Source organism: Antennarius striatus, chromosome 22 (assembly GCF_040054535.1).
Source record: "Antennarius striatus isolate MH-2024 chromosome 22, ASM4005453v1, whole genome shotgun sequence".
NCBI classification, from domain to species: Eukaryota; Metazoa; Chordata; class Actinopteri; order Lophiiformes; family Antennariidae; genus Antennarius; species Antennarius striatus.
In genome coordinates, this window is record NC_090797.1 from 13598380 (window position 1) to 13619399 (window position 21020).

The 21020-nt window shown below is 44.7% G+C and overlaps 26 non-coding genes across 26 annotated transcripts; all 26 read left to right on the forward strand.

The window, feature by feature from the left end:
• Positions 1-617: 617 nt before the first annotated feature.
• Positions 618-688, forward strand: trnag-gcc (transfer RNA glycine (anticodon GCC)). Its single transcript has one exon. It is a non-coding gene; the product is annotated as a tRNA-Gly (tRNA).
• A 414-nt stretch (positions 689-1102) lies between these two features.
• trnal-aag (transfer RNA leucine (anticodon AAG)) lies at positions 1103-1185 on the forward strand. The gene has a single exon. It is a non-coding gene; the product is annotated as a tRNA-Leu (tRNA).
• A 990-nt stretch (positions 1186-2175) lies between these two features.
• Positions 2176-2246, forward strand: trnag-gcc (transfer RNA glycine (anticodon GCC)). The gene has a single exon. It is a non-coding gene; the product is annotated as a tRNA-Gly (tRNA).
• A 414-nt stretch (positions 2247-2660) lies between these two features.
• On the forward strand, positions 2661-2743 carry trnal-cag (transfer RNA leucine (anticodon CAG)). Its single transcript has one exon. It is a non-coding gene; the product is annotated as a tRNA-Leu (tRNA).
• A 1002-nt stretch (positions 2744-3745) lies between these two features.
• Positions 3746-3816, forward strand: trnag-gcc (transfer RNA glycine (anticodon GCC)). Its single transcript has one exon. It is a non-coding gene; the product is annotated as a tRNA-Gly (tRNA).
• A 655-nt stretch (positions 3817-4471) lies between these two features.
• On the forward strand, positions 4472-4542 carry trnag-gcc (transfer RNA glycine (anticodon GCC)). Its single transcript has one exon. It is a non-coding gene; the product is annotated as a tRNA-Gly (tRNA).
• Positions 4543-4961: 419 nt separating this feature from the next.
• trnal-cag (transfer RNA leucine (anticodon CAG)) lies at positions 4962-5044 on the forward strand. The gene has a single exon. It is a non-coding gene; the product is annotated as a tRNA-Leu (tRNA).
• Positions 5045-6046: 1002 nt separating this feature from the next.
• trnag-gcc (transfer RNA glycine (anticodon GCC)) lies at positions 6047-6117 on the forward strand. The gene has a single exon. It is a non-coding gene; the product is annotated as a tRNA-Gly (tRNA).
• A 414-nt stretch (positions 6118-6531) lies between these two features.
• On the forward strand, positions 6532-6614 carry trnal-cag (transfer RNA leucine (anticodon CAG)). Its single transcript has one exon. It is a non-coding gene; the product is annotated as a tRNA-Leu (tRNA).
• A 990-nt stretch (positions 6615-7604) lies between these two features.
• trnag-gcc (transfer RNA glycine (anticodon GCC)) lies at positions 7605-7675 on the forward strand. The gene has a single exon. It is a non-coding gene; the product is annotated as a tRNA-Gly (tRNA).
• A 414-nt stretch (positions 7676-8089) lies between these two features.
• On the forward strand, positions 8090-8172 carry trnal-aag (transfer RNA leucine (anticodon AAG)). The gene has a single exon. It is a non-coding gene; the product is annotated as a tRNA-Leu (tRNA).
• Positions 8173-9174: 1002 nt separating this feature from the next.
• trnag-gcc (transfer RNA glycine (anticodon GCC)) lies at positions 9175-9245 on the forward strand. The gene has a single exon. It is a non-coding gene; the product is annotated as a tRNA-Gly (tRNA).
• A 414-nt stretch (positions 9246-9659) lies between these two features.
• On the forward strand, positions 9660-9742 carry trnal-aag (transfer RNA leucine (anticodon AAG)). Its single transcript has one exon. It is a non-coding gene; the product is annotated as a tRNA-Leu (tRNA).
• Positions 9743-10744: 1002 nt separating this feature from the next.
• Positions 10745-10815, forward strand: trnag-gcc (transfer RNA glycine (anticodon GCC)). Its single transcript has one exon. It is a non-coding gene; the product is annotated as a tRNA-Gly (tRNA).
• Positions 10816-11229: 414 nt separating this feature from the next.
• trnal-cag (transfer RNA leucine (anticodon CAG)) lies at positions 11230-11312 on the forward strand. The gene has a single exon. It is a non-coding gene; the product is annotated as a tRNA-Leu (tRNA).
• A 990-nt stretch (positions 11313-12302) lies between these two features.
• On the forward strand, positions 12303-12373 carry trnag-gcc (transfer RNA glycine (anticodon GCC)). Its single transcript has one exon. It is a non-coding gene; the product is annotated as a tRNA-Gly (tRNA).
• A 414-nt stretch (positions 12374-12787) lies between these two features.
• On the forward strand, positions 12788-12870 carry trnal-cag (transfer RNA leucine (anticodon CAG)). The gene has a single exon. It is a non-coding gene; the product is annotated as a tRNA-Leu (tRNA).
• A 990-nt stretch (positions 12871-13860) lies between these two features.
• On the forward strand, positions 13861-13931 carry trnag-gcc (transfer RNA glycine (anticodon GCC)). The gene has a single exon. It is a non-coding gene; the product is annotated as a tRNA-Gly (tRNA).
• Positions 13932-14345: 414 nt separating this feature from the next.
• On the forward strand, positions 14346-14428 carry trnal-cag (transfer RNA leucine (anticodon CAG)). The gene has a single exon. It is a non-coding gene; the product is annotated as a tRNA-Leu (tRNA).
• Positions 14429-15902: 1474 nt separating this feature from the next.
• Positions 15903-15985, forward strand: trnal-aag (transfer RNA leucine (anticodon AAG)). Its single transcript has one exon. It is a non-coding gene; the product is annotated as a tRNA-Leu (tRNA).
• Positions 15986-16987: 1002 nt separating this feature from the next.
• Positions 16988-17058, forward strand: trnag-gcc (transfer RNA glycine (anticodon GCC)). The gene has a single exon. It is a non-coding gene; the product is annotated as a tRNA-Gly (tRNA).
• Positions 17059-17472: 414 nt separating this feature from the next.
• trnal-cag (transfer RNA leucine (anticodon CAG)) lies at positions 17473-17555 on the forward strand. Its single transcript has one exon. It is a non-coding gene; the product is annotated as a tRNA-Leu (tRNA).
• A 990-nt stretch (positions 17556-18545) lies between these two features.
• trnag-gcc (transfer RNA glycine (anticodon GCC)) lies at positions 18546-18616 on the forward strand. The gene has a single exon. It is a non-coding gene; the product is annotated as a tRNA-Gly (tRNA).
• Positions 18617-19030: 414 nt separating this feature from the next.
• trnal-aag (transfer RNA leucine (anticodon AAG)) lies at positions 19031-19113 on the forward strand. Its single transcript has one exon. It is a non-coding gene; the product is annotated as a tRNA-Leu (tRNA).
• Positions 19114-20115: 1002 nt separating this feature from the next.
• On the forward strand, positions 20116-20186 carry trnag-gcc (transfer RNA glycine (anticodon GCC)). Its single transcript has one exon. It is a non-coding gene; the product is annotated as a tRNA-Gly (tRNA).
• A 414-nt stretch (positions 20187-20600) lies between these two features.
• On the forward strand, positions 20601-20683 carry trnal-cag (transfer RNA leucine (anticodon CAG)). The gene has a single exon. It is a non-coding gene; the product is annotated as a tRNA-Leu (tRNA).
• The last annotated feature ends 337 nt before the right edge of the window (positions 20684-21020 follow it).

Genomic DNA, 21020 nt, shown 5'->3' on the forward strand with positions numbered 1-21020 from the left:
TGTCTTGATTTCACAAACATTCTGTGTCCCTGGGATGTTATTTTGACCCCCAGTCTTGTGATTACAATGTTTTGCAGTTAATCTAACTTTGACATGCCCAACCGAGTGTTTTTGTCTTTCGCATGTCATTCACAAGATTTGCTCTTTTTTATTCCTGTCACGACAGTGGGCTGCGCTACCAGCTCGGCTAGCTATCGGTTACCTCCTGGTTTATCAACTGTGGTCCCCTTGTTGGATCATCGCCAGACAGTTTTCAGTGCTTTCCATTAGGTCCAAGGCTCTCACCGTCAAAAACACAGCTATTGCATTGTCAAAGTTATGTTATTGTTCCTTTCCTATCGGCTCTGACACTTATTTGCAATTGCAGAGATAGCAGTCACCAATAGTCAAGCTACATTACAACGTCAACGTGAATAACGTCCCAAACATCTCAATCCAACTAAATGCAGTAAGAGTATTTTACTAAAACTTTGGATTGAGGACTAATCAGGGGATGATCAAACTCCAAAGATTTCAGTCTCTATAGACCATCAATTTCTATGCAAATGGTCATGACTATGTAGTTGTGGACTGATTTGGATGCGTTTTTGATTAGTCCATGTTATCAGGACTTTGAAGCATTGGTGGTTCAGTGGTAGAATTCTCGCCTGCCACGCGGGAGGCCTGGGTTCGATTCCCGGCCAATGCAAAAGGCCTTTTGACTTAATGGTGTGGGATTGAAAAATAGCTCAACAAGTTGTACTTTGAAGAAATGTGTTTGACGTGACCCATACCGGTACTTTAAACTTTGGCTTAGGTTGTCTCAAATTGTGGACGCAGCGCCGAAACCAACTGTCCAATACACCCAAGAGAAACATTGAGAGTCTCTCAATATGAATACTTGTCTGTACTGGTCCATCACGTGAAATGCTCCTTTGGAGAAACGGTGTGGTCCTGTGGTGCCATTAGGTGATTGTCATCGTCTCTTGCAGCAGAAACCCATGCCGTATGATGGAACAGTTGAATTTCAGACTGGTGACTTGCATTACAGCTTGAGGATTGTACATTTAAATTTACTATCGATGCGTCTTGGTTTGACGTAGGTGAACTTACACAGCAAGTCGTCAGGATGGCCGAGCGGTCTAAGGCGCTGCGTTAAGGTCGCAGTCTCCCCTGGAGGCGTGGGTTCAAATCCCACTTCTGACAACTGCAGCTTTTCTCCACTGCTCACAGGTCAAAATTACACACAGCATCATGTGGTTAAGCAGAATAGCTGTCCATTTTCACCCACCTGAGTTTCAGTAGGCCATTGAGTGAACTTGACTTGCAAGTACAGTACATCATGGCAGTAAGAGAGGAGGATGAAGCCATGCACCCATCGTGAGAGGGCTGGGAGACCACGGGCAGCCAATGTAGGGCCTTAACCAGCTCCCTTGCGTTGGGAGTTTTCCAATGAATCTTTTTTGTGAGGCTTTGACTATAGACGACGATGTCCCCGAGGTCTTTGCCACGTTACCCTGATAAACAATATGTTTGAACTATTTGCCACTGCAGTCTTCCGATGAGAGGTGAAGCTACCTGTCTTGATTTCACAAACATTCTGTGTCCCTGGGATGTTATTTTGACCCCCAGTCTTGTGATTACAATGTTTTGCAGTTAATCTAACTTTGACATGCCCAACCGAGTGTTTTTGTCTTTCGCATGTCATTCACAAGATTTGCTCTTTTTTATTCCTGTCACGACAGTGGGCTGCGCTACCAGCTCGGCTAGCTATCGGTTACCTCCTGGTTTATCAACTGTGGTCCCCTTGTTGGATCATCGCCAGACAGTTTTCAGTGCTTTCCATTAGGTCCAAGGCTCTCACCGTCAAAAACACAGCTATTGCATTGTCAAAGTTATGTTATTGTTCCTTGCCTATCGGCTCTGACACTTATTTGCAATTGCAGAGATAGCAGTCATCAATAGTCAAGCTACATTACAACGTCAACGTGAATAACGTCCCAAACATCTCAATCCAACTAAATGCAGTAAGAGTATTTTACTAAAACTTTGGATTGAGGACTAATCAGGGGATGATCAAACTCCAAAGATTTCAGTCTCTATAGACCATCAATTTCTATGCAAATGGTCATGACTATGTAGTTGTGGACTGATTTGGATGCGTTTTTGATTAGTCCATGTTATCAGGACTTTGAAGCATTGGTGGTTCAGTGGTAGAATTCTTGCCTGCCACGCGGGAGGCCCGGGTTCGATTCCCGGCCAATGCAAAAGGCCTTTTGACTTAATGGTGTGGGACTGAAAAATAGCTCAACAAGTTGTACTCTGAAGAAATGTGTTTGACGTGACCCATACTGGTACTTTAAACTTTGGCTTAGGTTGTCTCAAATTGTGGACGCAGCGCCGAAACCAACTATCCAATATACCCAAGAGAAACATTGAGAGTCTCTCAACATGCATACTTGTCTGTACTGGTCCATCACGTGAAATGCTCCTTTGGAGAAACGGTGTGGTCTTGTGGTGCCATTAGGTGATTGTCATCGTCTCTTGCAGCAGAAACCCATGCCGTATGATGGAACAGTTGAATTTCAGACTGGTGACTTGCATTACAGCTTGAGGATTGTACATTTAAATTTACTATCGATGCGTCTTGGTTTGACGTAGGTGAACTTACACAGCAAGTCGTCAGGATGGTCGAGCGGTCTAAGGCGCTGCGTTCAGGTCGCAGTCTCCCCTGGAGGCGTGGGTTCAAATCCCACTTCTGACAACTGCAGCTTTTCTCCACTGCTCACAGGTCAAAATTACACACAGCATCATGTGGTTAAGCAGAATAGCTGTCCATTTTCACCCACCTGGGTTTCAGTAAGCCATAGAGCCAACCATTGAGTGAACTTGACTTGCAAGTACAGTACATCATGGCAGTAAGAGAGGAGGATGAAGCCATGCACCCATCGTGAGAGGCCTGGGAAACCACGGGCAGCGAATGTAGGGCCTTAATCAGCTCCCTTGCGTTGGGAGTTTTCCAATGAATCTTTTTTGTGAGGCTTTGACTATAGACGACGATGTCCCCGAGGTCTTTGCCACGTTACCCTGATAAACAATATGTTTGAACTATTTGCCACTGCAGTCTTCCGATGAGAGGTGAAGCTACCTGTCTTGATTTCACAAACAATCTGTGTCCCTGGGATGTTATTTTGACCCCCAATCTTGTGATTACAATGTTTTGCAGTTAATCTAACTTTGACATGCCCAACCGAGTGTTTTTGTCTTTCGCATGTCATTCACAAGATTTGCTCTTTTTTATTCCTGTCACGACAGTGGGCTGCGCTACCAGCTCGGCTAACTATCGGTTACCTCCTGGTTTATCAACTGTGGTCCCCTTGTTGGATCACCGCCAGACAGTTTTCAGTGCTTTCCATTAGGTCCAAGGCTCTCACCGTCAAAAACACAGCTATTGCATTGTCAAAGTTATGTTATTGTTCCTTTCCTATCGGCTCTGACACTTATTTGCAATTGCAGAGATAGCAGTCACCAATAGTCAAGCTACATTACAACGTCAACGTGAATAACGTCCCAAACATCTTATTCCAACTAAATGCAGTCAGAGTATTTTACTAAAACTTTGGATTGAGGACTAATCAGGTGATGATCAAACTCCAAAGATTTCAGTCTCTACAGACCATCAATTTCTATGCAAATGGTCATGACTATGTAGTTGTGGACTGATTTGGATGCGTTTTTGATTAGTCCATGTTATCAGGACTTTGAAGCATTGGTGGTTCAGTGGTAGAATTCTCGCCTGCCACGCGGGAGGCCTGGGTTCGATTCCCGGCCAATGCAAAAGGCCTTTTGACTTAATGGTGTGGGATTGAAAAATAGCTCAACAAGTTGTACTTTGAAGAAATGTGTTTGACGTGACCCATACCGGTACTTTAAACTTTGGCTTAGGTTGTCTCAAATTGTGGACGCAGCGCCGAAACCAACTGTCCAATACACCCAAGAGAAACATTGAGAGTCTCTCAATATGAATACTTGTCTGTACTGGTCCATCCAAACAATCTTTTTTGTGAGGCTTTGACTATAGACGACGATGTCCCCGAGGTCTTTGCCACGTTACCCTGATAAACAATATGTTTGAACTATTTGCCACTGCAGTCTTCCGATGAGAGGTGAAGCTACCTGTCTTGATTTCACAAACAATCTGTGTCCCTGGGATGTTATTTTGACCCCCAATCTTGTGATTACAATGTTTTGCAGTTAATCTAACTTTGACATGCCCAACCGAGTGTTTTTGTTTTTGTTTTTTTTTCAATCCAACTAAATGCAGTAAGAGTATTTTACTAAAACTTTGGATTGAGGACTAATCAGGGGATGATCAAACTCCAAAGATTTCAGTCTCTATAGACCATCAATTTCTATGCAAATGGTCATGACTATGTAGTTGTGGACTGATTTGGATGCGTTTTTGATTAGTCCATGTTATCAGGACTTTGAAGCATTGGTGGTTCAGTGGTAGAATTCTTGCCTGCCACGCGGGAGGCCCGGGTTCGATTCCCGGCCAATGCAAAAGGCCTTTTGACTTAATGGTGTGGGACTGAAAAATAGCTCAACAAGTTGTACTCTGAAGAAATGTGTTTGACGTGACCCATACTGGTACTTTAAACTTTAAACTGGCTTAGGTTGTCTCAAATTGTGGACGCAGCGCCGAAACCAACTATCCAATATACCCAAGAGAAACATTGAGAGTCTCTCAACATGCATACTTGTCTGTACTGGTCCATCACGTGAAATGCTCCTTTGGAGAAACGGTGTGGTCTTGTGGTGCCATTAGGTGATTGTCATCGTCTCTTGCAGCAGAAACCCATGCCGTATGATGGAACAGTTGAATTTCAGACTGGTGACTTGCATTACAGCTTGAGGATTGTACATTTAAATTTACTATCGATGCGTCTTGGTTTGACGTAGGTGAACTTACACAGCAAGTCGTCAGGATGGTCGAGCGGTCTAAGGCGCTGCGTTCAGGTCGCAGTCTCCCCTGGAGGCGTGGGTTCAAATCCCACTTCTGACAACTGCAGCTTTTCTCCACTGCTCACAGGTCAAAATTACACACAGCATCATGTGGTTAAGCAGAATAGCTGTCCATTTTCACCCACCTGGGTTTCAGTAAGCCATAGAGCCAACCATTGAGTGAACTTGACTTGCAAGTACAGTACATCATGGCAGTAAGAGAGGAGGATGAAGCCATGCACCCATCGTGAGAGGCCTGGGAAACCACGGGCAGCGAATGTAGGGCCTTAATCAGCTCCCTTGCGTTGGGAGTTTTCCAATGAATCTTTTTTGTGAGGCTTTGACTATAGACGACGATGTCCCCGAGGTCTTTGCCACGTTACCCTGATAAACAATATGTTTGAACTATTTGCCACTGCAGTCTTCCGATGAGAGGTGAAGCTACCTGTCTTGATTTCACAAACAATCTGTGTCCCTGGGATGTTATTTTGACCCCCAATCTTGTGATTACAATGTTTTGCAGTTAATCTAACTTTGACATGCCCAACCGAGTGTTTTTGTCTTTCGCATGTCATTCACAAGATTTGCTCTTTTTTATTCCTGTCACGACAGTGGGCTGCGCTACCAGCTCGGCTAACTATCGGTTACCTCCTGGTTTATCAACTGTGGTCCCCTTGTTGGATCACCGCCAGACAGTTTTCAGTGCTTTCCATTAGGTCCAAGGCTCTCACCGTCAAAAACACAGCTATTGCATTGTCAAAGTTATGTTATTGTTCCTTTCCTATCGGCTCTGACACTTATTTGCAATTGCAGAGATAGCAGTCACCAATAGTCAAGCTACATTACAACGTCAACGTGAATAACTTCCCAAACATCTTATTCCAACTAAATGCAGTCAGAGTATTTTACTAAAACTTTGGATTGAGGACTAATCAGGTGATGATCAAACTCCAAAGATTTCAGTCTCTACAGACCATCAATTTCTATGCAAATGGTCATGACTATGTAGTTGTGGACTGATTTGGATGCGTTTTTGATTAGTCCATGTTATCAGGACTTTGAAGCATTGGTGGTTCAGTGGTAGAATTCTCGCCTGCCACGCGGGAGGCCTGGGTTCGATTCCCGGCCAATGCAAAAGGCCTTTTGACTTAATGGTGTGGGATTGAAAAATAGCTCAACAAGTTGTACTTTGAAGAAATGTGTTTGACGTGACCCATACCGGTACTTTAAACTTTGGCTTAGGTTGTCTCAAATTGTGGACGCAGCGCCGAAACCAACTGTCCAATACACCCAAGAGAAACATTGAGAGTCTCTCAATATGAATACTTGTCTGTACTGGTCCATCACGTGAAATGCTCCTTTGGAGAAACGGTGTGGTCCTGTGGTGCCATTAGGTGATTGTCATCGTCTCTTGCAGCAGAAACCCATGCCGTATGATGGAACAGTTGAATTTCAGACTGGTGACTTGCATTACAGCTTGAGGATTGTACATTTAAATTTACTATCGATGCGTCTTGGTTTGACGTAGGTGAACTTACACAGCAAGTCGTCAGGATGGCCGAGCGGTCTAAGGCGCTGCGTTCAGGTCGCAGTCTCCCCTGGAGGCGTGGGTTCAAATCCCACTTCTGACAACTGCAGCTTTTCTCCACTGCTCACAGGTCAAAATTACACACAGCATCATGTGGTTAAGCAGAATAGCTGTCCATTTTCACCCACCTGAGTTTCAGTAGGCCATTGAGTGAACTTGACTTGCAAGTACAGTACATCATGGCAGTAAGAGAGGAGGATGAAGCCATGCACCCATCGTGAGAGGGCTGGGAGACCACGGGCAGCCAATGTAGGGCCTTAACCAGCTCCCTTGCGTTGGGAGTTTTCCAAACAATCTTTTTTGTGAGGCTTTGACTATAGACGACGATGTCCCCGAGGTCTTTGCCACGTTACCCTGATAAACAATATGTTTGAACTATTTGCCACTGCAGTCTTCCGATGAGAGGTGAAGCTACCTGTCTTGATTTCACAAACAATCTGTGTCCCTGGGATGTTATTTTGACCCCCAATCTTGTGATTACAATGTTTTGCAGTTAATCTAACTTTGACATGCCCAACCGAGTGTTTTTGTCTTTCGCATGGCATTCACAAGATTTGCTCTTTTTTATTCCTGTCACGACAGTGGGCTGCGCTACCAGCTCGGCTAGCTATCGGTTACCTCCTGGTTTATCAACTGTGGTCCCCTTGTTGGATCATCGCCAGACAGTTTTCAGTGCTTTCCATTAGGTCCAAGGCTCTCACCGTCAAAAACACAGCTATTGCATTGTCAAAGTTATGTTATTGTTCCTTTCCTATCGGCTCTGACACTTATTTGCAATTGCAGAGATAGCAGTCACCAATAGTCAAGCTACATTACAACGTCAACATGAATAACGTCCCAAACATCTTATTCCAACTAAATGAAGTCAGAGTATTTTACTAAAACTTTGGATTGAGGACTAATCAGGTGATGATCAAACTCCAAAGATTTCAGTCTCTACAGACCATCAATTTCTATGCAAATGGTCATGACTATGTAGTTGTGGACTGATTTGGATGCGTTTTTAATTAGTCCATGTTATCAGGACTTTGAAGCATTGGTGGTTCAGTGGTAGAATTCTCGCCTGCCACGCGGGAGGCCCGGGTTCGATTCCCGGCCAATGCAAAAGGCCTTTTGACTTAATGGTGTGGGACTGAAAAATAGCTCAACAAGTTGTACTCTGAAGAAATGTGTTTGACGTGACCCATACTGGTACTTTAAACTTTGGCTTAGGTTGTCTCAAATTGTGGACGCAGCGCCAAAACCACCTATCCAATACACCCAAGAGAAACATTGAGAGTCTCTCAATATGCATACTCGTCTGTACTGGTCCATCACGTGAAATGCTCCTTTGGAGAAACGGTGTGGTCTTGTGGTGCCATTAGGTGATTGTCATCATCTCTTGCAGCAGAAACCCATGCCGTATGGTGGAACAGTTGAATTTCAGACTGGTGACTTGCATTACAGCTTGAGGATTGTGCATTTAAATTTACTATCAATGCGTCTTGGTTTGACGTAGGTGAACTTACCATGCAAGTCGTCAGGATGGCCGAGCGGTCTAAGGCGCTGCGTTAAGGTCGCAGTCTCCCCTGGAGGCGTGGGTTCAAATCCCACTTCTGACAACTGCAGCTTTTCTCCACTGCTCACAGGTCAAAATTACACACAGCATCATGTGGTTAAGCAGAATAGCTGTCCATTTTCACCCACCTGGGTTTCAGTAAGCCATAGAGCCAACCATTGAGTGAACTTGACTTGCAAGTACAGTACATCATGGCAGTAAGAGAGGAGGATGAAGCCATGCACCCATCGTGAGAGGCCTGGGAAACCACGGGCAGCAAATGTAGGGCCTTAATCAGCTCCCTTGCGTTGGGAGTTTTCCAATGAATCTTTTTTGTGAGGCTTTGACTATAGACGACGATGTCCCCGAGGTCTTTGCCACGTTACCCTGATAAACAATATGTTTGAACTATTTGCCACTGCAGTCTTCCGATGAGAGGTGAAGCTACCTGTCTTGATTTCACAAACAATCTGTGTCCCTGGGATGTTATTTTGACCCCCAATCTTGTGATTACAATGTTTTGCAGTTAATCTAACTTTGACATGCCCAACCGAGTGTTTTTGTCTTTCGCATGTCATTCACAAGATTTGCTCTTTTTTATTCCTGTCACGACAGTGGGCTGCGCTACCAGCTCGGCTAGCTATCGGTTACCTCCTGGTTTATCAACTGTGGTCCCCTTGTTGGATCACCGCCAGACAGTTTTCAGTGCTTTCCATTAGGTCCAAGGCTCTCACCGTCAAAAACACAGCTATTGCATTGTCAAAGTTATGTTATTGTTCCTTTCCTATCGGCTCTGACACTTATTTGCAATTGCAGAGATAGCAGTCACCAATAGTCAAGCTACATTACAACGTCAACGTGAATAACGTCCCAAACATCTTATTCCAACTAAATGCAGTCAGAGTATTTTACTAAAACTTTGGATTGAGGACTAATCAGGTGATGATCAAACTCCAAAGATTTCAGTCTCTACAGACCATCAATTTCTATGCAAATGGTCATGACTATGTAGTTGTGGACTGATTTGGATGCGTTTTTGATTAGTCCATGTTATCAGGACTTTGAAGCATTGGTGGTTCAGTGGTAGAATTCTCGCCTGCCACGCGGGAGGCCCGGGTTCGATTCCCGGCCAATGCAAAAGGCCTTTTGACTTAATGGTGTGGGATTGAAAAATAGCTCAACAAGTTGTACTTTGAAGAAATGTGTTTGACGTGACCCATACCGGTACTTTAAACTTTGGCTTAGGTTGTCTCAAATTGTGGACGCAGCGCCGAAACCAACTGTCCAATACACCCAAGAGAAACATTGAGAGTCTCTCAATATGAATACTTGTCTGTACTGGTCCATCACGTGAAATGCTCCTTTGGAGAAACGGTGTGGTCCTGTGGTGCCATTAGGTGATTATCATCGTCTCTTGCAGCAGAAACCCATGCCGTATGATGGAACAGTTGAATTTCAGACTGGTGACTTGCATTACAGCTTGAGGATTGTACATTTAAATTTACTATCGATGCGTCTTGGTTTGACGTAGGTGAACTTACACAGCAAGTCGTCAGGATGGCCGAGCGGTCTAAGGCGCTGCGTTAAGGTCGCAGTCTCCCCTGGAGGCGTGGGTTCAAATCCCACTTCAGACAACTGCAGCTTTTCTCCACTGCTCACAGGTCAAAATTACACACAGCATCATGTGGTTAAGCAGAATAGCTGTCCATTTTCACCCACCTGGGTTTCAGTAAGCCATAGAGCCAACCATTGAGTGAACTTGACTTGCAAGTACAGTACATCATGGCAGTAAGAGAGGAGGATGAAGCCATGCACCCATCGTGAGAGGCCTGGGAAACCACGGGCAGCCAATGTAGGGCCTTAATCAGCTCCCTTGCGTTGGGAGTTTTCCAATGAATCGTTTTTGTGAGGCTTTGACTATAGACGACGATGTCCCCGAGGTCTTTGCCACGTTACCCTGATAAACAATATGTTTGAACTATTTGCCACTGCAGTCTTCCGATGAGAGGTGAAGCTACCTGTCTTGATTTCACAAACAATCTGTGTCCCTGGGATGTTATTTTGACCCCCAATCTTGTGATTACAATGTTTTGCAGTTAATCTAACTTTGACATGCCCAACCGAGTGTTTTTGTCTTTCGCATGTCATTCACAAGATTTGCTCTTTTTTATTCCTGTCACGACAGTGGGCTGCGCTACCAGCTCGGCTAGCTATCGGTTACCTCCTGATTTATCAACTGTGGTCCCCTTGTTGGATCATCGCCAGACAGTTTTCAGTGCTTTCCATTAGGTCCAAGGCTCTCACCGTCAAAAACACAGCTATTGCATTGTCAAAGTTATGTTATTGTTCCTTTCCTATCGGCTCTGACACTTATTTGCAATGGCAGAGATAGCAGTCACCAATAGTCAAGCTACATTACAACGTCAACGTGAATAACGTCCCAAACATCTTATTCCAACTAAATGCAGTCAGAGTATTTTACTAAAACTTTGGATTGAGGACTAATCAGGTGATGATCAAACTCCAAAGATTTCAGTCTCTACAGACCATCAATTTCTATGCAAATGGTCATGAATATGTAGTTGTGGACTGATTTGGATGCGTTTTTGATTAGTCCATGTTATCAGGACTTTGAAGCATTGGTGGTTCAGTGGTAGAATTCTCGCCTGCCACGCGGGAGGTCTGGGTTCGATTCCCGGCCAATGCAAAAGGCCTTTTGACTTAATGGTGTGGGATTGAAAAATAGCTCAACAAGTTGTACTTTGAAGAAATGTGTTTGACGTGACCCATACCGGTACTTTAAACTTTGGCTTAGGTTGTCTCAAATTGTGGACGCAGCGCCGAAACCAACTGTCCAATACACCCAAGAGAAACATTGAGAGTCTCTCAATATGAATACTTGTCTGTACTGGTCCATCACGTGAAATGCTCCTTTGGAGAAACGGTGTGGTCTTGTGGTGCCATTAGGTGATTGTCATCGTCTCTTGCAGCAGAAACCCATGCCGTATGATGGAACAGTTGAATTTCAGACTGGTGACTTGCATTACAGCTTGAGGATTGTACATTTAAATTTACTATCGATGCGTCTTGGTTTGACGTAGGTGAACTTACACAGCAAGTCGTCAGGATGGCCGAGCGGTCTAAGGCGCTGCGTTCAGGTCGCAGTCTCCCCTGGAGGCGTGGGTTCAAATCCCACTTCTGACAACTGCAGCTTTTCTCCACTGCTCACAGGTCAAAATTACACACAGCATCATGTGGTTAAGCAGAATAGCTGTCCATTTTCACCCACCTGAGTTTCAGTAGGCCATTGAGTGAACTTGACTTGCAAGTACAGTACATCATGGCAGTAAGAGAGGAGGATGAAGCCATGCACCCATCGTGAGAGGCCTGGGAAACCACGGGCAGCGAATGTAGGGCCTTAATCAGCTCCCTTGCGTTGGGAGTTTTCCAATGAATCTTTTTTGTGAGGCTTTGACTATAGACGACGATGTCCCCGAGGTCTTTGCCACGTTACCCTGATAAACAATATGTTTGAACTATTTGCCACTGCAGTCTTCCGATGAGAGGTGAAGCTACCTGTCTTGATTTCACAAACAATCTGTGTCCCTGGGATGTTATTTTGACCCCCAATCTTGTGATTACAATGTTTTGCAGTTAATCTAACTTTGACATGCCCAACCGAGTGTTTTTGTCTTTCGCATGTCATTCACAAGATTTGCTCTTTTTTATTCCTGTCACGACAGTGGGCTGCGCTACCAGCTCGGCTAGCTATCGGTTACCTCCTGGTTTATCAACTGTGGTCCCCTTGTTGGATCACCGCCAGACAGTTTTCAGTGCTTTCCATTAGGTCCAAGGCTCTCACCGTCAAAAACACAGCTATTGCATTGTCAAAGTTATGTTATTGTTCCTTTCCTATCGGCTCTGACACTTATTTGCAATTGCAAAGATAGCAGTCACCAATAGTCAAGCTACATTACAACGTCAACGTGAATAACGTCCCAAACATCTTATTCCAACTAAATGCAGTCAGAGTATTTTACTAAAACTTTGGATTGAGGACTAATCAGGTGATGATCAAACTCCAAAGATTTCAGTCTCTACAGACCATCAATTTCTATGCAAATGGTCATGACTATGTAGTTGTGGACTGATTTGGATGCGTTTTTGATTAGTCCATGTTATCAGGACTTTGAAGCATTGGTGGTTCAGTGGTAGAATTCTCGCCTGCCACGCGGGAGGCCTGGGTTCGATTCCCGGCCAATGCAAAAGTCCTTTTGACTTAATGGTGTGGGATTGAAAAATAGCTCAACAAGTTGTACTTTGAAGAAATGTGTTTGACGTGACCCATACCGGTACTTTAAACTTTGGCTTAGGTTGTCTCAAATTGTGGACGCAGCGCCGAAACCAACTGTCCAATACACCCAAGAGAAACATTGAGAGTCTCTCAATATGAATACTTGTCTGTACTGGTCCATCACGTGAAATGCTCCTTTGGAGAAACGGTGTGGTCCTGTGGTGCCATTAGGTGATTGTCATCGTCTCTTGCAGCAGAAACCCATGCCGTATGATGGAACAGTTGAATTTCAGACTGGTGACTTGCATTACAGCTTGAGGATTGTACATTTAAATTTACTATCGATGCGTCTTGGTTTGACGTAGGTGAACTTACACAGCAAGTCGTCAGGATGGCCGAGCGGTCTAAGGCGCTGCGTTCAGGTCGCAGTCTCCCCTGGAGGCGTGGGTTCAAATCCCACTTCTGACAACTGCAGCTTTTCTCCACTGCTCACAGGTCAAAATTACACACAGCATCATGTGGTTAAGCAGAATAGCTGTCCATTTTCACCCACCTGAGTTTCAGTAGGCCATTGAGTGAACTTGACTTGCAAGTACAGTACATCATGGCAGTAAGAGAGGAGGATGAAGCCATGCACCCATCGTGAGAGGGCTGGGAGACCACGGGCAGCCAATGTAGGGCCTTAACCAGCTCCCTTGCGTTGGGAGTTTTCCAATGAATCTTTTTTGTGAGGCTTTGACTATAGACGACGATGTCCCCGAGGTCTTTGCCACGTTACCCTGATAAACAATATGTTTGAACTATTTGCCACTTCAGTCTTCCGATGAGAGGTGAAGCTACCTGTCTTGATTTCACAAACATTCTGTGTCCCTGGGATGTTATTTTGACCCCCAGTCTTGTGATTACAATGTTTTGCAGTTAATCTAACTTTGACATGCCCAACCGAGTGTTTTTGTCTTTCGCATGTCATTCACAAGATTTGCTCTTTTTTATTCCTGTCACGACAGTGGGCTGCGCTACCAGCTCGGCTAGCTATCGGTTACCTCCTGGTTTATCAACTGTGGTCCCCTTGTTGGATCATCGCCAGACAGTTTTCAGTGCTTTCCATTAGGTCCAAGGCTCTCACCGTCAAAAACACAGCTATTGCATTGTCAAAGTTATGTTATTGTTCCTTTCCTATCGGCTCTGACACTTATTTGCAATTGCAGAGATAGCAGTCACCAATAGTCAAGCTACATTACAACGTCAACGTGAATAACGTCCCAAACATCTCAATCCAACTAAATGCAGTAAGAGTATTTTACTAAAACTTTGGATTGAGGACTAATCAGGGGATGATCAAACTCCAAAGATTTCAGTCTCTATAGACCATCAATTTCTTTGCAAATGGTCATGACTATGTAGTTGTGGACTGATTTGGATGCGTTTTTGATTAGTCCATGTTATCAGGACTTTGAAGCATTGGTGGTTCAGTGGTAGAATTCTTGCCTGCCACGCGGGAGGCCCGGGTTCGATTCCCGGCCAATGCAAAAGGCCTTTTGACTTAATGGTGTGGGACTGAAAAATAGCTCAACAAGTTGTACTCTGAAGAAATGTGTTTGACGTGACCCATACTGGTACTTTAAACTTTGGCTTAGGTTGTCTCAAATTGTGGACGCAGCGCCGAAACCAACTATCCAATATACCCAAGAGAAACATTGAGAGTCTCTCAACATGCATACTTGTCTGTACTGGTCCATCACGTGAAATGCTCCTTTGGAGAAACGGTGTGGTCCTGTGGTGCCATTAGGTGATTGTCATCGTCTCTTGCAGCAGAAACCCATGCCGTATGATGGAACAGTTGAATTTCAGACTGGTGACTTGCATTACAGCTTGAGGATTGTACATTTAAATTTACTATCGATGCGTCTTGGTTTGACGTAGGTGAACTTACACAGCAAGTCGTCAGGATGGCCGAGCGGTCTAAGGCGCTGCGTTCAGGTCGCAGTCTCCCCTGGAGGCGTGGGTTCAAATCCCACTTCTGACAACTGCAGCTTTTCTCCACTGCTCACAGGTCAAAATTACACACAGCATCATGTGGTTAAGCAGAATAGCTGTCCATTTTCACCCACCTGAGTTTCAGTAGGCCATTGAGTGAACTTGACTTGCAAGTACAGTACATCATGGCAGTAAGAGAGGAGGATGAAGCCATGCACCCATCGTGAGAGGCCTGGGAGACCACGGGCAGCCAATGTAGGGCCTTAACCAGCTCCCTTGCGTTGGGAGTTTTCCAATGAATCTTTTTTGTGAGGCTTTGACTATAGACGACGATGTCCCCGAGGTCTTTGCCACGTTACCCTGATAAACAATATGTTTGAACTATTTGCCACTTCAGTCTTCCGATGAGAGGTGAAGCTACCTGTCTTGATTTCACAAACATTCTGTGTCCCTGGGATGTTATTTTGACCCCCAGTCTTGTGATTACAATGTTTTGCAGTTAATCTAACTTTGACATGCCCAACCGAGTGTTTTTGTCTTTCGCATGTCATTCACAAGATTTGCTCTTTTTTATTCCTGTCACGACAGTGGGCTGCGCTACCAGCTCGGCTAGCTATCGGTTACCTCCTGGTTTATCAACTGTGGTCCCCTTGTTGGATCATCGCCAGACAGTTTTCAGTGCTTTCCATTAGGTCCAAGGCTCTCACCGTCAAAAACACAGCTATTGCATTGTCAAAGTTATGTTATTGTTCCTTTCCTATCGGCTCTGACACTTATTTGCAATTGCAGAGATAGCAGTCACCAATAGTCAAGCTACATTACAACGTCAACGTGAATAACGTCCCAAACATCTCAATCCAACTAAATGCAGTAAGAGTATTTTACTAAAACTTTGGATTGAGGACTAATCAGGGGATGATCAAACTCCAAAGATTTCAGTCTCTACAGACCATCAATTTCTATGCAAATGGTCATGACTATGTAGTTGTGGACTGATTTGGATGTGTTTTTAATTAGTCCATGTTATCAGGACTTTGAAGCATTGGTGGTTCAGTGGTAGAATTCTCGCCTGCCACGCGGAGGCCCGGGTTCGATTCCCGGCCAATGCAAAAGGCCTTTTGACTTAATGGTGTGGGACTGAAAAATAGCTCAACAAGTTGTACTCTGAAGAAATGTGTTTGACGTGACCCATACTGGTACTTTAAACTTTGGCTTAGGTTGTCTCAAATTGTGGACGCAGCGCCGAAACCAACTATCCAATACACCCAAGAGAAACATTGACAGTCTCTCAATATGCATACTTGTCTGTACTGGTCCATCACGTGAAATGCTCCTTTGGAGAAACGGAGTGGTCTTGTGGTGCCATTAGGTGATTGTCATCATCTCTTGCAGCAGAAACCCATGCCGTATGGTGGAACAGTTGAATTTCAGACTGGTGACTTGCATTACAGCTTGAGGATTGTGCATTTAAATTTACTATCAATGTGTCTTGGTTTGTCGTAGGTGAACTTACCATGCAAGTCGTCAGGATGGCCGAGCGGTCTAAGGCGCTGCGTTAAGGTCGCAGTCTCCCCTGGAGGCGTGGGTTCAAATCCCACTTCTGACAACTGCAGCTTTTCTCCACTGCTCACAGGTCAAAATTACACACAGCATCATGTGGTTAAGCAGAATAGCTGTCCATTTTCACCCACCTGGGTTTCAGTAAGCCATAGAGCCAACCATTGAGTGAACTTGACTTGCAAGTACAGTACATCATGGCAGTAAGAGAGGAGGATGAAGCCATGCACCCATCGTGAGAGGCCTGGGAGACCACGGGCAGCCAATGTAGGGCCTTAACCAGCTCCCTTGCGTTGGGAGTTTTCCAAACAATCTTTTTTGTGAGGCTTTGACTATAGACGACGATGTCCCCGAGGTCTGTGCCACGTTACCCTGATAAACAATATGTTTGAACTATTTGCCACTGCAGTCTTCCGATGAGAGGTGAAGCTACCTGTCTTGATTTCACAAACAATCTGTGTCCCTGGGATGTTATTTTGACCCCCAATCTTGTGATTACAATGTTTGGCAGTTAATCTAACTTTGACATGCCCAACCGAGTGTTTTTGTCTTTCGCATGGCATTCACAAGATTTGCTCTTTTTTATTCCTGTCACGACAGTGGGCTGCGCTACCAGCTTGGCTAGCTATCGGTTACCTCCTGGTTTATCAACTGTGGTCCCCTTGTTGGATCACCGCCAGACAGTTTTCAGTGCTTTCCATTAGGTCCAAGGCTCTCACCGTCAAAAACACAGCTATTGCATTGTCAAAGTTATGTTATTGTTCCTTTCCTATCGGCTCTGACACCTATTTGCAATTGCAGAGATAGCAGTCACCAATAGTCAAGCTACATTACAACGTCAACATGAATAACGTCCCAAACATCTTATTCCAACTAAATGAAGTCAGAGTATTTTACTAAAACTTTGGATTGAGGACTAATCAGGTGATGATCAAACTCCAAAGATTTCAGTCTCTATAGACCATCAATTTCTATGCAAAGGGTCATGACTATGTAGTTGTGGACTGATTTGGATGCGTTTCTGATTAGTCCATGTTATCAGGACTTTGAAGCATTGGTGGTTCAGTGGTAGAATTCTCGCCTGCCACGCGGGAGGCCCGGGTTCGATTCCCGGCCAATGCAAAAGGCCTTTTGACTTAATGGTGTGGGACTGAAAAATAGCTCAACAAGTTGTACTCTGAAGAAATGTGTTTGACGTGACCCATACTGGTACTTTAAACTTTGGCTTAGGTTGTCTCAAATTGTGGACGCAGCGCCGAAACCAACTATCCAATACACCCAAGAGAAACATTGAGAGTCTCTCAACATGCATACTTGTCTGTACTGGTCCATCACGTGAAATGCTCCTTTGGAGAAACGGTGTGGTCTTGTGGTGCCATTAGGTGATTGTCATCGTCTCTTGCAGCAGAAACCCATGCCGTATGATGGAACAGTTGAATTTCAGACTGGTGACTTGCATTACAGCTTGAGGATTGTACATTTAAATTTACTATCGATGCGTCTTGGTTTGACGTAGGTGAACTTACACAGCAAGTCGTCAGGATGGCCGAGCGGTCTAAGGCGCTGCGTTCAGGTCGCAGTCTCCCCTGGAGGCGTGGGTTCAAATCCCACTTCTGACAACTGCAGCTTTTCTCCACTGCTCACAGGTCAAAATTACACACAGCATCATGTGGTTAAGCAGAATAGCTGTCCATTTTCACCCACCTGAGTTTCAGTAGGCCATTGAGTGAACTTGACTTGCAAGTACAGTACATCATGGCAGTAAGAGAGGAGGATGAAGCCATGCACCCATCGTGAGAGGGCTGGGAGACCACGGGCAGCCAATGTAGGGCCTTAACCAGCTCCCTTGCGTTGGGAGTTTTCCAATGAATCTTTTTTGTGAGGCTTTGACTATAGACGACGATGTCCCCGAGGTCTTTGCCACGTTACCCTGATAAACAATATGTTTGAACTATTTGCCACTGCAGTCTTCCGATGAGAGGTGAAGCTACCTGTCTTGATTTCACAAACATTCTGTGTCCCTGGGATGTTATTTTGACCCCCAATCTTGTGATTACAATGTTTTGCAGTTAATCTAACTTTGACATGCCCAACCGAGTGTTTTTGTCTTTCGCATGTCATTCACAAGATTTGCTCTTTTTTATTCCTGTCACGACAGTGGGCTGCGCTACCAGCTCGGCTAGCTATCGGTTACCTCCTGGTTTATCAACTGTGGTCCCCTTGTTGGATCATCGCCAGACAGTTTTCAGTGCTTTCCATTAGGTCCAAGGCTCTCACCGTCAAAAACACAGCTATTGCATTGTCAAAGTTATGTTATTGTTCCTTTCCTATCGGCTCTGACACCTATTTGCAATTGCAGAGATAGCAGTCACCAATAGTCAAGCTACATTACAACGTCAACATGAATAACGTCCCAAACATCTTATTCCAACTAAATGAAGTCAGAGTATTTTACTAAAACTTTGGATTGAGGACTAATCAGGTGATGATCAAACTCCAAAGATTTCAGTCTCTACAGACCATCAATTTCTATGCAAATGGTCATGACTATGTAGTTGTGGACTGATTTGGATGCGTTTTTAATTAGTCCATGTTATCAGGACTTTGAAGCATTGGTGGTTCAGTGGTAGAATTCTCGCCTGCCACGCGGGAGGCCCGGGTTCGATTCCCGGCCAATGCAAAAGGCCTTTTGACTTAATGGTGTGGGACTGAAAAATAGCTCAACAAGTTGTACTCTGAAGAAATGTGTTTGACGTGACCCATACTGGTACTTTAAACTTTGGCTTAGGTTGTCTCAAATTGTGGACGCAGCGCCGAAACCACCTATCCAATACACCCAAGAGAAACATTGAGAGTCTCTCAATATGCATACTCGTCTGTACTGGTCCATCACGTGAAATGCTCCTTTGGAGAAACGGTGTGGTCTTGTGGTGCCATTAGGTGATTGTCATCATCTCTTGCAGCAGAAACCCATGCCGTATGGTGGAACAGTTGAATTTCAGACTGGTGACTTGCATTACAGCTTGAGGATTGTACATTTAAATTTACTATCGATGCGTCTTGGTTTGACGTAGGTGAACTTACCCTGCAAGTCGTCAGGATGGCCGAGCGGTCTAAGGCGCTGCGTTAAGGTCGCAGTCTCCCCTGGAGGCGTGGGTTCAAATCCCACTTCTGACAACTGCAGCTTTTCTCCACTGCTCACAGGTCAAAATTACACACAGCATCATGTGGTTAAGCAGAATAGCTGTCCATTTTCACCCACCTGGGTTTCAGTAAGCCATAGAGCCAACCATTGAGTGAACTTGACTTGCAAGTACAGTACATCATGGCAGTAAGAGAGGAGGATGAAGCCATGCACCCATCGTGAGAGGGCTGGGAGACCACGGGCAGCCAATGTAGGGCCTTAACCAGCTCCCTTGCGTTGGGAGTTTTCCAATGAATCTTTTTTGTGAGGCTTTGACTATAGACGACGATGTCCCCGAGGTCTTTGCCACGTTACCCTGATAAACAATATGTTTGAACTATTTGCCACTGCAGTCTTCCGATGAGAGGTGAAGCTACCTGTCTTGATTTCACAAACATTCTGTGTCCCTGGGATGTTATTTTGACCCCCAGTCTTGTGATTACAATGTTTTGCAGTTAATCTAACTTTGACATGCCCAACCGAGTGTTTTTGTCTTTCGCATGTCATTCACAAGATTTGCTCTTTTTTATTCCTGTCACGACAGTGGGCTGCGCTACCAGCTCGGCTAGCTATCGGTTACCTCCTGGGTTATCAGCTGTGGTCCCCTTTTTGGATCATCGCCAGACAGTTTTCAGTGCTTTCCATTAGGTCCAAGGCTCTCACCGTCAAAAACACAGCTATTGCATTGTCAAAGTTATGTTATTGTTTCTTTCCTATCGGCTCTGACACTTGTTTGCAATTGCAGAGATAGCAGTCACCAATAGTCAAGCTACATTACAACGTCAACGTGAATAACGTCCCAAACATCTCAATCCAACTAAATGCAGTAAGAGTATTTTACTAAAACTTTGGATTGAGGACTAATCAGGTGATGATCAAACTCCAAAGATTTCAGTCTCTATAGACCATCAATTTCTATGCAAAGGGTCATGACTATGTAGTTGTGGACTGATTTGGATGCGTTTTTGATTAGTCCATGTTATCAGGACTTTGAAGCATTGGTGGTTCAGTGGTAGAATTCTCGCTTGCCACGCGGGAGGCCCGGGTTCGATTCCCGGCCAATGCAAAAGGCCTTTTGACTTAATGGTGTGGGACTGAAAAATAGCTCAACAAGTTGTACTCTGAAGAAATGTGTTTGACGTGACCCATACTGGTACTTTAAACTTTGGCTTAGGTTGTCTCAAATTGTGGACGCAGCGCCGAAACCAACTATCCAATACACCCAAGAGAAACATTGAGAGTCTCTCAACATGCATACTTGTCTGTACTGGTCCATCACGTGAAATGCTCCTTTGGAGAAACGGTGTGGTCTTGTGGTGCCATTAGGTGATTGTCATCGTCTCTTGCAGCAGAAACCCATGCCGTATGATGGAACAGTTGAATTTCAGACTGGTGACTTGCATTACAGCTTGAGGATTGTACATTTAAATTTACTATCGATGCGTCTTGGTTTGACGTAGGTGAACTTACACAGCAAGTCGTCAGGATGGCCGAGCGGTCTAAGGCGCTGCGTTCAGGTCGCAGTCTCCCCTGGAGGCGTGGGTTCAAATCCCACTTCTGACAACTGCAGCTTTTCTCCACTGCTCACAGGTCAAAATTACACACAGCATCATGTGGTTAAGCAGAATAGCTGTCCATTTTCACCCACCTGAGTTTCAGTAGGCCATTGAGTGAACTTGACTTGCAAGTACAGTACATCATGGCAGTAAGAGAGGAGGATGAAGCCATGCACCCATCGTGAGAGGCCTGGGAGACCAGGGGCAGCCAATGTAGGGCCTTAACCAGCTCCCTTGCGTTGGGAGTTTTCCAATGAATCTTTTTTGTGAGGCTTTGACTATAGACGACGATGTCCCCGAGGTCTTTGCCACGTTACCCTGATAAACAATATGTTTGAACTATT